This window comes from Pseudophryne corroboree, chromosome 7 (genome assembly GCF_028390025.1).
Source record: "Pseudophryne corroboree isolate aPseCor3 chromosome 7, aPseCor3.hap2, whole genome shotgun sequence".
Taxonomy (NCBI): domain Eukaryota; kingdom Metazoa; phylum Chordata; class Amphibia; order Anura; family Myobatrachidae; genus Pseudophryne; species Pseudophryne corroboree.
The window spans coordinates 24,886,921-24,904,309 of NC_086450.1; positions in this window are offsets into that span (position 1 = coordinate 24,886,921).

Sequence of the window (17,389 nt, forward strand, 5' to 3'; positions counted from 1 at the left end):
GTAGGATTGCAGAGAGGAATGAAGCACCATCCTCCTTTGTATACTATCATTGCACTATGGACATATACAGCATAGCCTATAGGAGCGTGTCACCTATAGACCACACAGCGACCCCCACAACCAAGGTCCCGGCAAGATCCGATGGAGTTAATCAGAGCTGTGCCGGATAATAAAATAAGTTTCTTTGAGAGATAAGAAAGGACTTTGTTCTCTTCCCTGCCTCACATGGTGATAAGGATCTTTATGGGTTCTGTTAAGTTACAGGTAATGAGGGCTATCTGCATCAATTTCTCCAGCAAGGTGTGTTATAGGAATACATTATACATGGACCGTCTGCATTGGTACATAAGCGGTGCGACAGGCAGTTTCATGATTGGCACACCTCCTATCTGATCAATGGCCAAATCCCACAGCAAGGTAGCACATACAAAGTACTGTACGCACTTTCCATTCACACCGTCACACACACATGTGCATAAATAAATAAATAAATAAATATATATATATATATATATATATATATATATACACAGTTTTATTTATATATATATATATATATATATATATATATGTTGAGTATCCCATATCCAAATATTCCGAAATACGGAATATTCCGAAATACGGACTTTTTTGAGCGAGAGTGAAATAGTGAAACCTTTGTTTTTTGATGGCTCAATGTAGACACACTTTGTTTAATACACAAAGTTATTAAAAATATTGTATTAAAATGACCTTCAGGCTGTGTGTATAAGGTGTATATGAAACATAAATGTATTCTGTGCTTAGATTTAGGTCCCATCACCATGATATCTCATTATGGTATGCAATTATTCCAAAATACGGAAAAATCCCATATCCAAAATACCTCTGGTCCCAAGCATTTTGGATAAGGGATACTCAACCTATATATATATATATATATATATATATATATATAAAATGTGTGGTACCAGGGATATGTACAGTAGTAATGTGTAGTATTGGGCATATGCAGTAATGTGTAGTATTGGGGATATGTAGTAATGTGTAGTATTGGGGATATGCAGTAACATGTAGTAATGTGTAGTATTGGGGATATGTAGTATATTGTGTGGTATTCGTTATATGTAACAACGCGTAGTATTGTGGATATGTAGTAACGTGTGGTATTGGGGATATGCAGTAATGTGTAGTATTGGGGATATGTTTTAATGTGCGGTACTGGGGATATGTTGTAACATGTGGTATTGGTAATATGTAGTACAGGTTGAGTATCCCATATCCAAATATTCCGAAATACGGAATATTCCGAAATACGGACTTTTTTGCTTGAGAGTGAGATAGTGAAACCTTTGTTTTTTGATGGCTCAATGTACACAAACTTTGTTTAATACACAAAGTTATTCAAAATATTGTATTAAGGGGGCGTGGCCTAGGCACCAGGCTGAGGAGACGTGATTCCTGGGAGCTCCTGTAAATCCTACACTTTGGGCTTAATTATCGACCCTTTTGGGGATCCCCACAACCCCCCATCATATACAGATACCACCCAATAACACCAGTGAGGGGCTGTTGCTGCGGAGCCGGGGGATCCTTTTAAGGGTCCCTGCAGGTTGCGGCCTACCCCCCACCTTGAAGCCGGGGACTGGAGTGGATATCCCCCCCCGGACTCTGGATCTCTCTCTCCGGACGGCGGAGCGGCGAGACGCCGAATAGCTCACCCCCTTGGAGACACCTGAAGCAGGGGCTGCAACTGTGCCTCACCCGGGACCAGGCGGCAGTGGCGCGGAGACCAAGAAACCGACGACGGACCCGGGCGGCTGGCGAGTGCTCCTGCCTGCTGCCTCTGAACATCCGGAGGCCCCGCGATACCCCTGCTCCCGCAGGAACCCGTACGGCACAGCGGGAGAAGACCGGGTGGCACCCTCCACCGGTGCCCCCCTGCTCTCTGGGAGTTCCTCGCCCCTCCTGGGCCTACCATCACCTGCTCGGAGGCAAACACCCATACCCCTAAACTCACCCAGTCCTCCCTTCTACTCCATCCCCTGATAAAGGGCATCACATAGGTGACTGGAGCTGACCCCGGGGTGCCGGGAGGAGGCCTCAAAACCCCCCGGCAAACGGCGGCCGGGTCCCACCTTTGAAACCAGGATCTCAATTCCCACTCCCATATACGTTCAGGAGGCCCTGAAAGAGATTTGGCCACGGTCCCAGAGACATTACTCATACCGAGCACTCCCCCTGGTGGCCACCTCACCAAAGAAGTATATCCATCCGGGGAGGATTCACGAAAGTCCCCTGACACAAACTCATATAGAGGACCCCTAAATCTCTCACAGCCCCGCAGGAGACAAAAGGAGTGAAGAAAGCAACGACCTTCTCCTATATGCACCCCAGTGCCACAGAACCCTGCGACAACACACTAGAACCTCCATTCTGCTAGTTGGCGTCCATCCAGGAACAGCACAAGTTGCACTACATCACTTATACCTCACCGGCAGGAAGACAGAATTTGTTCACACTTCTGCCCACACTGGTGGAGACCATGAAAGTGTTCTAATACCAACCATGTGCACCCGGGCCATTGAACGAGGGAACAAGCTATGAGCTACCCCAACTGCGGAATTGGCGCCTAGAAGAATCATGGCCTCAGCGTTATGACACTCGGACCCACACATCTCCGATTCACTCTCAAAATGGTGCTCAGGATGATCTAACGCAAAATAATACAATGCCACACATGCCATAGCTTAATGGTCAGATCTCATATATAACGCTCTGGCTTATTATTATCCGCAACTCCGCGGTTGAAACACTTGACCCATCTGGACGTCCCGCACCCTAGACGGACCTCGACCTGTGTCCTAACATCAAAATTTTATCTTCCCTTCCTTTTTTTCTTTTTTTCCCACCCCCACCTTCATTCACCCCTCTTTTTTTGATATATGCCGCTATGTCCAAAAACAAAAAAACACTGCAAGCCCCGTCCAACTTCTTTGGCCCAAAACCTAAGGGCCCGCAGAACCCCACCATGGCCACAAGCTCCCCCCCCCCTCTCCGTGTTCGTCGGAAACGGGCATCGACCCTCAGATACAGGCGGTTATGTTGAGCCTACTAGAGGGAGTGCAGTCCGCATTCAAACAGGAACTTGCGAATGCTATGGCTGAATTTAAATCGGACCTCACAGCTCTCGGCAACCGAACGGACGAACTAGAAACAAAGACGGACGACATCTGTCGCTCTCAACACCGCCTTGACAGTGAGCTCACTAGAATGTGCGAGGAATTGGAGACCCTCAAAGAGCGACAAGAGGACCAAGAAAATCGCTCGCGTAGAAATAACCTACGCATACGCGGCGTCCCAGAATCGGTCCTCGGCCCATCACTATCACCATTCTTGAAAGAATTCTTCAAACATCTAATAACAGACCTCACAGATGAAGAGTGTCACTGTGACAGGGCCCATAGAGCACTTCGTGCAAAACCGTCCTCCGCCCAACCACCCAGGGATATTATTGTCCGCTTCCACTACTTCCGCACAAAGGAGAAGATCCTGTCCTCCGTTCGAGACTCACCGGAGATACTGTTCAAAGGCATGCAGATACAGATCTTTCAGGACCTGGCACCATCCACAATTCAAAAGCGGCGAGACCTCCAGCCGATTACCCGAGTCCTGCGCCAGCACCAGATCAGATATAGATGGGGATTCCCCTTCCAATTTCACGTTTCGATCAACAACTCGGTTCACTCAATAAAGACATTGACCCAAGGACAAGAACTACTGGCAAAACTAGATCTTCTCCCAGCATCCTCTGTCTCTGACATAGCGGCCTCAGCATCCAAACCGCCACATCCTCAATCCCCTCTTCCTGACTGGACACGGGTGACTCGACAACGCAACGTGGATAAAGACCCCCCCTGATCTGGAGAAGCCTCCTGATATGGAAAAGTTCACAAACTTTTGGTGTAGGGCCTTCATACCTGAAGACAAAGAAAGAACTGACTTCAGCCCATACACCAAAGCCGTAATTATCTTCTGTTATTGTTGTTATAATTAAGTTACAATTGCTTGCACCCCTGTGGTATTCCCCCCCCCACCCCCCCCTCCCTTTTATTTTTTTCCCCTTCCACGCCAATCCCCCCGCCTCCTCCCTCTCCCCTCCCTCCTCCCCCCCCCCTTTTATCCTAGGTTCATATGTTTGAATTTTTCTTTATTCTTTTGTAATCTAGACGCGGATCTCAGTGTCCCAAATTGTACTATGCTAGACACAGACCGAAAATGGCCATAGCTACTTTCTACCTCTATGGCCCGGGTGACTCGCGCTCACTCGCATGGTAGCCTGGTTACCCCCCCGCAATCCCTTACTGTTGTTTACAATGTTACTTAAGCAGTGTTTTTTCTTAGCGGCCCCAGAGTGGGACCCACAACCTCAGCGATGTTTCCCCTTTCGGGGTACTTCTTCTCTTTCCCCATGTTCTTTCCTTCCTTCTTTCTCTTCTGGCCTCTGCCTAACTCTCCTCTTCTTATCAGACTCAGAGGGGTGGCCTTCACCCGATACGAACTGTATGTCAATGGACCATACTTGGCAACTTACCATATCCCCCCTCGTAAATGACAATGCCCCTTAACATTTTCTCGGTCAATGTAAATGGCCTGAACTCCCCAAGAAAGCGCACCGTGTTCCTGAGTGCTTGCAGACGTGAGAAAGTCGATATAGCATTCCTTCAAGAAACACACCTCACCGGTCACCACTCTCAATTTAAGGGCAAATGGTTCTCCCAGTCCTACTTTGCCTCAGCAGACTGCAAAAAACGAGGCGTGGCCATTATGATCCATCGTAACATCCCGTTTATCCACTCTAGGACGGTGACAGACCCAGACGGAAGGTTCCTCATGGTAATGGGTACTCTCCGCTCTACGGCCCTCACTCTGGTCTCTGTCTACGCCCCCAACCAAGACCAGTCTTTGTTTTTCGACTCACTCTCTAAACGCCTCTCACGAGAAGCACAGGGCAATATAATCATGGGTGGCGACTTTAACACCATAACCGACCCACTGCTCGATAGATCTGGCCCCCCACCTCACGTCTCTGTGACAGCCCTTCCTCGGGCCTCTCGCACACTCACCGCCATCATGAAACATCATGGCCTCTGTGACACTTGGCGCTCCCAACACCCCCATACCAAAGACTATACACACTTCTCAGCTCCACACCAACACTACTCCAGGATCGACATGATCCACATTTCCTCGGCTCTTATACCACTGATCTCTGATACAGGCATCACTCCACTAACCTGGACGGACCACGCTGGGGTCTACCTCCTTATAGACATATATCGCTCACCTCGTAGGACGTACAAATGGCGCCTTGACGACTCGCTACTGCAACACCCCTCAGCACTAGAGGAAACTAGACTGGCGATCACACACTATTTCACCGAAAATGTGTCCCCCGACATTCCATTTAACATACTTTGGGAAGCCCACAAAGCCACGATCCGCGGCACCTTACTAGCAAAATCGTCGGCAATTAAGAAAAAAGCTGCACAGGATATATCCTCCCTCGAATCAGAAATAGCCATCCTACTAGCCAAACATAAAGCATCCCCCAACACACCCCTACTCACCCAGATAGATTCCCTCCGGGGACAACTCAATACCCTTCTTTCCAACCGCGCGGCACTAATCCTTCGAAAACTGCAGCAACGTTTCTATGACAAAATGGACAAAATAGACACCCTATTGGCCAACAAATTACGTCGTAAACAAGCGTTAGGTGCAATAGACAAACTGTATTCATCACAAAGGGGAACCTACACATACGACCCTGATGTGATGGCCGAAGATTTCCGTCTTTTTTACAGCTCCCTCTATAACCTTCCTGACCTGTCCCCGACACCTCCCGACGAACCTGGGGGGATACGCCCATATCTGTCTGACATCCCCCTCCCGACTCTTTCTGGTAACCAGATAGAGGCGCTCAATAGTCGAATCTCGGAGGAGGAGACAATAGCAGCTATACGATCTATGCGCTCATCAGCCGCCCCGGGTCCGGACGGCTTCACAGCTCAATATTATAAACTCTATGCGAAGGAATTGGCCCCACACTTAACCTCCCTATTTAATGGTATCCTCGAGGGCGCCTCCTTTCTGCCAGAGACAACCCAAGCCGACATAGTGGTAATCCCAAAACCTGACAAGGACCCGACAATTTGCTTGAACTACAGACCAATTTCACTGCTGAATATTGACCTGAAGATATATGCAAAAATACTAGCCAACCGTCTGGGTCCCTTGATGCCCGGCCTGGTCCACCCAGACCAGGTCGGATTCATCCCTGGACGCCAGGCGTCAGACAACACCAGAAGGGCCATAGATCTAATACATTCAATTCAGAAACGGAAATCTCCCTCTCTTATATTGGCTCTCGATGCAGAGAAAGCCTTCGACCGTATATCATGGCCTTTCGCCTTTGAAGTCCTCGGCAAAATGGGATTCTCCGGAAAATTTCTAGAAGGCATCAAAGCACTCTACCGCTCCCCATCGGCCCGGGTTATGGTTAACGGTGTCTCCTCCTCCAGCTTCAAGATAGCCAATGGCACCAGGCAGGGGTGCCCCCTCTCCCCTTTAATCTTTGCACTAGTTATGGAACCCTTAGCAGCAAAGATCCGCAATAATAGTAGCATTCATGGAATACCCACGGGCCTATCCGAACATAAGATAGCGTTATACGCCGACGACATCCTAATCTCCCTCACAGACCCAGCCCAATCTCTCCCCGCTCTCTTATCTGAGATCAGCTCATACTCCCAGCTTTCCGGATACAAGATAAACGTTAACAAAACAGAGGCCCTCAATTTTTATATCCCGGCAACTCTCAAGCAAGACCTCCAAAATATCCTCCCCTGTAACTGGCACACGAAGAAAATCAAATATCTCGGTGTGTACTTGACCCACCATCACCACCAACTTTTCCATGCAAACTACCCCCGCTTACTACAGACAATAAAGGAGAATCTGGCAGAATGGTCTAGCTACTTTATATCATGGATAGGCAGAATTAATTCCGTCAAGATGAGTATGCTCCCCCGACTCTTGTACTTATTCCAGACCCTCCCGATTTATGTCCCTACCTTTGTCTTCAAATCCCTACAACGCCAATCCTCCCTCTTTATATGGAATCACAAACGCCCCCGTGTCAGACTTAAACTGCTTCAACGCCCCCCTAGAAACGGAGGCCTGGGTATCCCGGACTTTAGAAAGTACTACTACGCCGCGCAACTTGCGCAATGTGCACAATGGTGTAATGAGGGTGGGACACGGAAGGTCTGGGTGGGGATAGAGGCAGAAGAAACGGGCCTAGCTACACTATCCTCTTTACTGTGGCTCCACCGGAACCAACGCCCACGTGCGGCCCTATCACACCCTATAGTAAGCCGCTCACTAGCGATATGGGACCTTACAAATAGAAGGTTCAGTTTGGCACCACACCCATCCCCCTTAATCCCGTTGTTTCACAACCCAGCCTTCCCTCCAGGAATGAGTAGAACCACACATACATCTTGGCGTTCAGCTGGTATTCTATACATCAACGATATCACATCCAATGCCACCTTCCCACAATTCGTAGATATCCGTGAAGGAACAGTAATCCCCTCTTCAGACTTCTTTCGCTACCTGCAAATTAGACACTTCCACTCCACCAACTCCGATACCCTACTCCACAGAAATCTAACCTCCTTTGAATATATTAGTTGGAAACGCACTAACACCAGAGGCCTCATCTCAGACATATACACACTACTGGACGACCACCCCATCACACTCCGAGCCCCCCATGAAGCGGCATGGGAGAGGGAACTGGGAATTACCATAGATAATGAAGATTGGGTAGATATATGGGACAACGCGACCTCTAGCTCTATATGTGTGAGAATCAAAGAAAATATCTATAAGTTACTATATAGATGGTACTATGTCCCCTCTCGTTTACACACTATGTTCCCAGACACCTCAGATAGATGTTGGAGAGGCTGTTCAGATACCGGTTCGTTCTTACATATCTGGTGGACATGCCCCAAACTCTCCAAAATTTGGAGTGAACTCATTACTTTACTCTCACGCTTATTTGACACCCCAATTCTCCCTGACCCCCAATACTTTTTGCTCCCCATGACCCTCCCAACCCTCAATAGACACCAAAACAAACTGTTCCGACACGTAGTCTCGGCAATGACATGCCAAATAGCTACGGACTGGAAGAGCCCGACCCCCTCACCAATGCCAGCGATAATATCCCGGATATGGTATGTCCACAAAATGGAATACATGACCGCGGTCATACGCAACACCTCAAAACAATTCGACAAAGTATGGTCCCCGTGGCTAAACCTACAACGGGCCTCCTCCCCATTCATATCCTGACACGGAAAGCCACAACCTGATCCACCACCCGCCCCTGAAGGCCACCCCCCCCCCCCACTCCCTATCTATTCCCCCTCTCTCTTCTCCAATTGGAGGCACTCAGCCTCCCACACTTATCTGTACCTTTCTACTCACTCTATGAGTACCCTTCTTTTCTGACTTCTTTTGCTGACTCTCTATGACGGAAAGCTACTCCGTTGCCGAGAGTCTCCCACACTATATATGCCTTAACTTTAACCCCTTGATAAGGGAAAATTGATTAAAGGAAAAAAAAAAAAAAAAAAAAGGATCCATTCTGTTATCGCTGTAATCTTCTGTAATTACATTTGCTATTTAAACACCCAAATTGTCCGGGTGCTATACTACGTTGTTAAATGTAATTCATTAATGATCCATCTAATAAAATGTGTTTAAAAAAAAAAAAAAAAAATATTGTATTAAATGACCTTCAGGCTGTGTGTATAAGGTGTATATGAAACATAAATGAATTGTGTGAATGTACACACACTTTGTTCAGTGCATAAAGTTACAAAAAATATTGGCTAAAATTACCTTCCGGCAGTGTCTATAAGGTGTATATGTAACATAAATGCATTTTGTGCTTAGATTTAGGTCCCATCACCATGATATCTCATTATGGTATGCAATTATTCCAAAATACGGAAAAATCCCATATCCAAAATACCTCTGGTCCCAAGCATTTTGGATAAGGGATACTCAACCTGTAACGTGTATTAATGGGGATATGTAGTAACGTGTAGTATTGTAGATATGTAGTAACGTGTGGTGTTGGGGATATGTAGTAACGTGTGGTATTGGGGATATGTAGTAACGAGTAGTATTGGGGATATGTAGTAATGGGGGTGATTCAGAGTTGTTCGCTCGCTAGCTGCTTTAAGCAGCATTGCACACGCTAGGCCGCCGCCCTCTGGGAGTGTATCTTCACTTAGCAGAATTGCGAACGAAAGATTGGCAGAATTGCGAATAGAAATTTCTTAGCAGTTTCTGAGTAGCTCGAGACTTACTCCTACACTGCGATCAGCTCAGCCCGTTTCGTTCCTGGTTTGACGTCACAAACGCCCTGCGTTCGGACAGCCACTCCCCCGTTTCTCCAGACACTCCCGCGTTTTATCCTGGCACGCCTGCATTTTTCCGCACACTCCCAGGAAACGGTCAGTTTCCGCCCAGAAACACCCACTTCCTGTCAATCACACTCCGATCACTTCAACAATTAAAATTCTTTGTTCTGCCGTGAGTAAATCGACTAAGTTTTGAGCTAAAATACTTAGCGCATGCGCACTGCGTACCATGCGCATGCGCATTTTTGCATTAATCGCTCCGTTGCGAAAATCGGCAACGAGCGATCAACTCGGAATTACCCCCTATGTGTAGTATTGGCGATATGTAGTACTGTGTAGTATTGGGGATATGTAGTAATGTGTAGTATTGGGTATATGTAGTAGTATTGGGTATATGTAGTAGTATTGTGTAGTATTGGGTATATGTAGTAGTAATGTGTACTGTAGTATTGGGGATATGTAGTCATGTGTAGTATTGGGGATATGTAGTCATGTGTAGGATAGGGTATATGTAGTAATGGGTAGTATTGGGAATATGTTGTAATGTGTGGTACTGGGGATATGTAGTAATGTGTGGTATTGAGGATATGTAGTAACATGTAGTATTGGGAATATGTTGTAATGTGTGGTACCGGGGATATGTAGTAATGTGTAGTATTGGGGATAAGTAGTCATGTGTGGTATTAAGGATATGTAGTATTGGGTATATGTAGTAACATGTAATATTGTGTATACGTAGTAATGTGTAGTATTGGGGATATGTAGTAGTAATGTGTAGTATTGGGGATATGTAATAGTAATGTGTATTATTGGGGATATGTAGTAGCCATGTGTAGTATTGGGTATATGTAGTAGTAATGTGTAGTATTGGGGATATGTAGCAATGTGTAGTATTGGGAATATGTAGTAGTAGTAGTAGTAGTAGTAATGTGTAGTATTGGGTACATGTAGTAATGTGTAGTATTGGGCATATTTAGTAATGTATAGTATTGGGTATACGTAGTACTATATAGTATTGGGGATATGTAATAATAGGTAGTATTGGATTTATGTGTCATGTGTAGAATTGGGTATATGTAGTAATGTGAAGGGTATATGTAGTAGTAATGTGTAGTATTGTGGATATGTAGTCATGTGTAGTATTGGGGATATGTAGTAGTAACGTGTAGTATTGGGGATATGTAGTAATGTGTAGTATTGGGGATATGTAGTAGTAATGTGTATTATTGAGGTTATGCAGTAATATGTAGTATTAGGGATATGTAGTAGTAATGTGTATTATTGGGGATATGTAGTAGTAATGTGTAGTATTGGGGATATGTAGTAATGTATAGTATTGGGAATATGTAGTAGTAATGTGTAGTATTGGGGATATGTAGTAGTAACGTGTAGTATTGGGGATATGTAATAGTAATGTGTAGTATTGAGGATATGTATTGAAATTTGTATCATTTTGTATCAAATTGAAACATTATTGCATAGTATGTGATTTTGAAGTACTTTTTTAAGTTTTGAATGATATAGACCCAGTTTAATCTTTGTGGAATGCCTGGTTGTTGTTTTTAAGGTAATTTATTGCCTGGCATTTGAGGGGGTGGGGTGTGGTTACAGATTTCAATTATTGGTTTCACTTGTAGTAGTCTTCTACTTAAGTCCAATGGTGTAGGCTGTGCATTTATTTCCGAAGCGTGCATTTTTATCAAAGCGTGATAAAATTGACACATAACAGCAGCGTTCAATCAGCGTTCAATTGAAGTGAAAAAGAAGGAAAACAGAAGCACACCAATTAAACAAAACAAAGAAAACTGAAGAACTAATAACAAATGTGAGTCACTTACTCCTCAGATCATTCACCTCCTGATTGTTGCATCTGATTAAATAGCATGGAACAACCTTACTTGGACATTTCAAAAACCATCCATTTCACCTACAAATGCTTGTATCTGTATTATTGTAATTTTGTTTTTTAAGCACAGCTGCACCAATGCAATTTTACCTGTAAACACTTAAAAATCTAACATAATTACCATTGCTTCCTAACCCTCTCACAATCCTTTCATTTCTTACACTCCAAATACATTTCTGCACCCACTTTATCTACGCTTTTGACTCATTTCATACTAAATCTACACCCCTTGAGCCTACACTGCTTTTCTCACCTGCATTTCTGCAATTCTTCTGCTCGGATTCCCTTACAGTCTCCTCTCCTACTTCCACTTTCCCTCAACCTATTTACCTACTTAACACTATGTCAAGGCTTTCTTATACTCCCCACATCACTCAGTGTCTACCTAATAATGTATCTTTATCCTTCCCCCCTAGTCTCCTACACCTCCTCCTCTCTCCCCTCCATCCCTCTGTTTCCTTCCCCCACCTTTCCTGTTACCCCACTTTCATTCACCTCTGCCCCATGGTCCTGCTACCCCACAACTCAGCCCTGCTCCCTCTCTCCCTTCTGTCACCTCCCCACACCCTCATCCACATCACAATGACCTCCCTCCCTGCCCACCTCCTGCAGTTTCCCCTCCTAGCTCAGGCACCCGTACCATCACTACTCTCTCATCATCCCTGCCCTCAAAGTTAATCTCACCTCATCGCTACAGCAACCCTGATAATCTCATTCACATCTCTCCCACAAACTCATACCCCCTATCCTGTGCCCTGTGGAATGCCAGATCTGTTTGTAACAAACTGGTCCCCACTCATGACCTTTTCATTTCCAACTCCCTGCACCTACTAGCCATTACTGAAACTTGGATTACGCCCTCTGACACTACTTCTGCTGCTGCTCTCTCTGCTGGGGGCCTCACATTCACACACAGCCCCCGACCTGGGGGTCGCCATGGGGGTGGTGTTGGGGTCCTTTTACCTTCTAGTTACTCCTACCAACTCATACCACCAGAACCATCCCTTATATTCTCTACATTTGAGGTCCACGCCATACGCCTCTTCCAACCAGTCCATCTTAGAGTAGCTGTCATTTACCGCCCCCCTGGCACTGCTTCCAAATTCATCGACAACTTTGCTTCCTGGCTTCCTCACTTCCTCTCTTCTGACATTCCCACCATTATCCTAGGCGATTTCAACATCCCTATTGACATCCCCACACAATCCCCTGCCTCTAAACTCCTTAACCTCACCTCTTCACTTGGTCTCTCCCAGTGGACCTCCTCACCCTCCCATGTGAATGGGAGCTGACTGGATCTGGTCTTCACTCACCGCTGTGATATTTCTGATTTTTCCAACTCCCCATTTCCCCTCTCTGACCACCACCTGCTCTCCTTTAACCTATCTCTCTCAACTTCCCCATCTCTACCTCCTAAGGCTACCATCACTAAGCGTAACATTGAGGCTATTGACACCACATTCCTTTCCTCCCTGTTTGACTCACTTCTCTCTCCTATTCTCTCTCTCTCATGCCCTGAACAAGCCACTTCCACATACAATGCTTCCCTTACTTCTGCTCTTGACTCTGTTGCTCCACCAACCACTATTCACCCTCGCAAATTAACACCTCAACCCTGGCACACCAAATGCACCAGATATCTGCAAAAATGCTCACGTACTGCTGAGCGACACTGGAGGAAATCACGCTCTAAGGCAGACTTCCTCCATTTCAAACTTATGCTCTCATCCTTCAGTGCTGCCCTTTCTCTTGCTAAACAGTCATACTTCAAGAACCTCATCTCCTCCCAGTCTTCCAACCCCCGGCGCCTCTTTGCCACTCTCAACTCACTCCTCTGCCCACCTCCACCTCGTCTCCCTTCCTCACTCTCTGCTCTTGACTTTGCCACTTACTTCACATCCAAAATTGACTCCATACGTCAGGACATCACATCACACCAGACCATCAGTAACCAGCCTTCTCCCATCCCTTACCAACCCTCCCCATCCCTCGCACCAACTCTGTCATCTTTCTCCCATGCATCTGGAGAGGAAGTCATGGCCCTCATTCGTTCCTGTCCCCTCACCACCTCCCCACTTGACCCTATCCCCTCCCACCTCCTCTGCTACCTATCTTCTTCTGCTTGTTCCCATCTTTCCCACCTTCTCAATCTCTCCCTCTCATCAGGCACTGTCCCCTCTGCCTTCAAGCACGCACTCATCTCTCCTATTCTTAAAAAACCTACCCTTGATCCAAACACTCTCCCCAACTACCCACCCATCTCTCTCCTCCCTTTTGCCTCCAAATTCCTTGAGCGTATTGTCTACAACCGCCTTACTTCCTTTCTTTCCTCACACTCACTGCTTGACCCATTCCGGTCTGGCTTCCGTCCTCTCCACTCCACTGAAACTGCCCTTACAAAAGTATGCAATGACCTCCATGCTGCTAAATCTAAGGGACACTACTCTCTACTTATTCTACTTGATCTCTCTGCTGCTTTTGACACTGTGGACCATCCTCTCCTACTGCAAATCCTTCACTCCACTGGTCTGCGTGACACTGCCCTCTCTTGGTTGTCGTCCTACCTTTCTGACCGTTCATTCTCTGTCTCCTCTCATGACTCCACCTCCCCCTCACTTCCACTAACTGTAGGGGTACCCCAAGGTTCTGTCCTTGGTCCTCTTCTCTTCTCTCTCTATACATCCTCACTAGGTAAGCTCATTAGTTCTTTTGGTTTCCAATATCATCTCTATGCTGATGACACTCAAATCTATCTTTCCTCTCCAGACCTCTCCCCTACTCTCCTCACTCATATCTCCAACTGTCTCTCTGCTATATCTTCCTGGATGTCCCAGCGCTTTCTTAAACTTAACATGTCTAAGACCGAGCTGATCATCTTCCCTCCCTCCCGCATAACCTCACCTCCTACAATCTCATTATCTATTGATGGCACTACTATCTCCTCTACCCCCCAAGTGCACTGTCTTGGAGTAATCCTTGACTTCTCCCTCTCCTTCAAACCACACATTCAGCACCTCTCACAAACCTGCCGTTTTCATCTAAAAAATATTTCCAGGATCAGACCCTTTCTGACCCAGGACGCTACTAAGACTCTTATCCACTCACTGGTCATCTCCAGACTGGATTACTGTAATCTCCTCCTGACTGGCATTCCTGACAAACACCTCTCTCCACTCCAATCTATCCTCAATGCTGCTGCCCGGCTGATTTTCCTCTCCAAACGCACTATGTCTACCTCTCCTCTCTTACTAGACCTTCACTGGCTCCCCTTCCCTTTCAGAATCCATTTCAAGCTTCTCACACTCGCTTACAAAGCCCTCACCCACTCCTCTCCCATCTACATCTCTGATCTTATCTCGCTTTACACTCCCACCCGTCCTCTTCGCTCTGCTAATGCTCGCCGACTCTCCTGCCTACGGATTACTTCCTCCCACTCCTACCTCCAAGATTTTTCACGTGCTGCACCACTTCTCTGGAATTCCCTTCCTCTCCCCCTCAGACTCTCCACCTCTCTACAAAACTTCAAACGGGCTCTCAAGACCCACTTCTTCACCAAACCCAGCCAAATCTCATCCTAAACCTCTGTTCCACGCTCTCTATGTACCCCATCTGTCTCACCCCTGTCTGTCTACCCCTCCCCTTTAGAATGTAAGCTCTCACGAGCAGGGCCCTCTTCCCTCATGTGCTTATCCTTTGTCTTACTTTAATAATCTTCAGCTGCACCAAATCCTGCAGTCTTCTGCCACCTGATACTTATTCCAGTGTCATCTGCTGATGTAGTTATGTTTATTTACCCTGTACTTGTCCTATATTGTCGTCAACTGTAAGTTGCTGTTTTCCTGTTTGATTATTTGTTTATGTACTCTGTAATTGGGCGCTGCGGAACCCTTGTGGCGCCATATAAATAAAGGATAATAATAATAATAACATGTAGTATTAATGTGTAGTATTGGGTATATGTAGTAGTAATGTGCAGTATTGGGTATATGTAGTAGTAATGTGTAGTATTGAGGATATGTAGTATTAATGAGTAGTATTGGGTATATGTAGTAGTAATGTGTAGTATTGGGTATATGTAGTAGTAATGTGAAGTATTGGGGATATGTAGTAGTAATGTGTAGTATTGGGTATATGTAGTAGTAATGTGAAGTATTGGGGATATGTAGTAGTAATGTGAAGTATTGGGGATATGTAGTAGTAATGTGTAGTACTGGGGATATGGGGACGGGGAATAGGTGAAGGAAGAAAAGCTGGCAGGCAGATCTAGGAGTTCGAGAAAGATTGTCTCTTGGTTTGCGCACTATAGAGAGAAATTAAATTTATATTAAAATGTGACCTTTAATATTAGTCAATTGAAAGGTGATGTGAAAATTATATATACAAACATTTTAAACAAATAAAGATATATTATAGATATGATATCTTTATTTGTTTAAAAAAAATGTATATATATTTTTCACATCCCCTTTTAATTGACTAATATTAAAGGTTACATTTTAACATAAATTTAATTTCTCTCTATAGTGCGCCAACCAAGAGACAATCTTTCTCTATCTCCTTGTTACCTTCTACTTTATTGTCTTTGGCAGCACCCACAATGTATGATTAAAAATTAAAATGACAATACATATGAAAAAATGGGGAATTCTCATTATATATTTAATGAATTGCTAATTTTCCTGACTTAATGACAGATATAGGAGTTCTCATTCTCTGAATGTCCATTGCAAATTTGATATAGATCTACCCATCCTGAAAAAATAAGAAGCAGGAAAAGCAGATAAGAATAAGTCTAGAGGGAAATATATATATATAAAATAAAACACCGAAGTACAGATAGAAGTAAAGAACTCTATTTCCTGGTGATCTCATCAATCAAATGACGCTCGGCCCTCTGCAGGGAAGCAATAAGACTGCTGTAATATAGCCACGGTAAAAGCAAATAACGCCTTGTCTGTGTCTGGCACGCAATGCTGATGATCACAGAGGTGAGTTTTTTGGTACTGTACTGTGCGTACGCACAGAAGCGCGGTTGTGATTGAGGCGCACTATCTCAGAAATGTATTGGAAATGTGGCGGACATTCGTGGGTGGTGACTGGGAGATGACTATGCAGGCACACAAGGGTGGTCTGTTGTATGGCCGTTTTATAGGAGTGAAGTGGGCATGTCATGGAATTGCTTAAAAATGCAGACGCTTAATTGTTCACAGTGGTGGCCGTACATTAAGGGCAGCCGTTTTCACATTATTTTAGTCAAAATAAGATTTATAAATATGCCCTTAATGTACGGCCACTACTGTGACAGGAGAGCGATGGTGATGGGGAGACAGTGATGCAGGGGAGATGCAGTGGGTGACAGGGAGAGGATGAAGGAAAGAGGGTGACAGGGAGAGGGAGACAGATAAAGGGTGACAGAGAGAGGCAGTGGGCGACAGGGAGAGGGTGACACCTGGGAGAGGGTAACACCAGGAAGAGTTTGACAGCAGTGGGTGAGAGGGAGAGGGTGATACTTGGGAGCTGGTGACAGGAAGAGGGTGACGCCAGTGAAAGGGTGACAGCAGTAGGTGACAGGGAAAGGGTGATACCTGGGAGCTGGTGACAGGAAGAGGGTGACGCCAGTGAAAGGGTGACAGCAGTAGGTGACAGGGAAAGGGTGATACCAGGGAGCTGGTGACAGGAAGAGGGTGATGCCAGAGAGAGGGTGACAGAAAGAGGGTGGTGACAGGAAGAGGGTGATGCAGGGAGAGGGCCACTCTGTTGGCAGTATAGCATAGAACATAAGCGTACAGCCTTGTCCCCGGTGAGCTTAGCCCATGTCAAAGTTAAGTACCCGCCACTCAACCCCTGCAAATCCCAGCCAGCCCCCGCTGCAACCGGTAACAGAGTGAGGAAACAACAAACCTGCTCCCTGTGGCAGGGCTGCTCGTCCTTCAGCACTTCCTAGCTCCACCTGTACAGGGCCGCAGGCTACAGGGGTTACTGCTCTGTTATCAGGGCT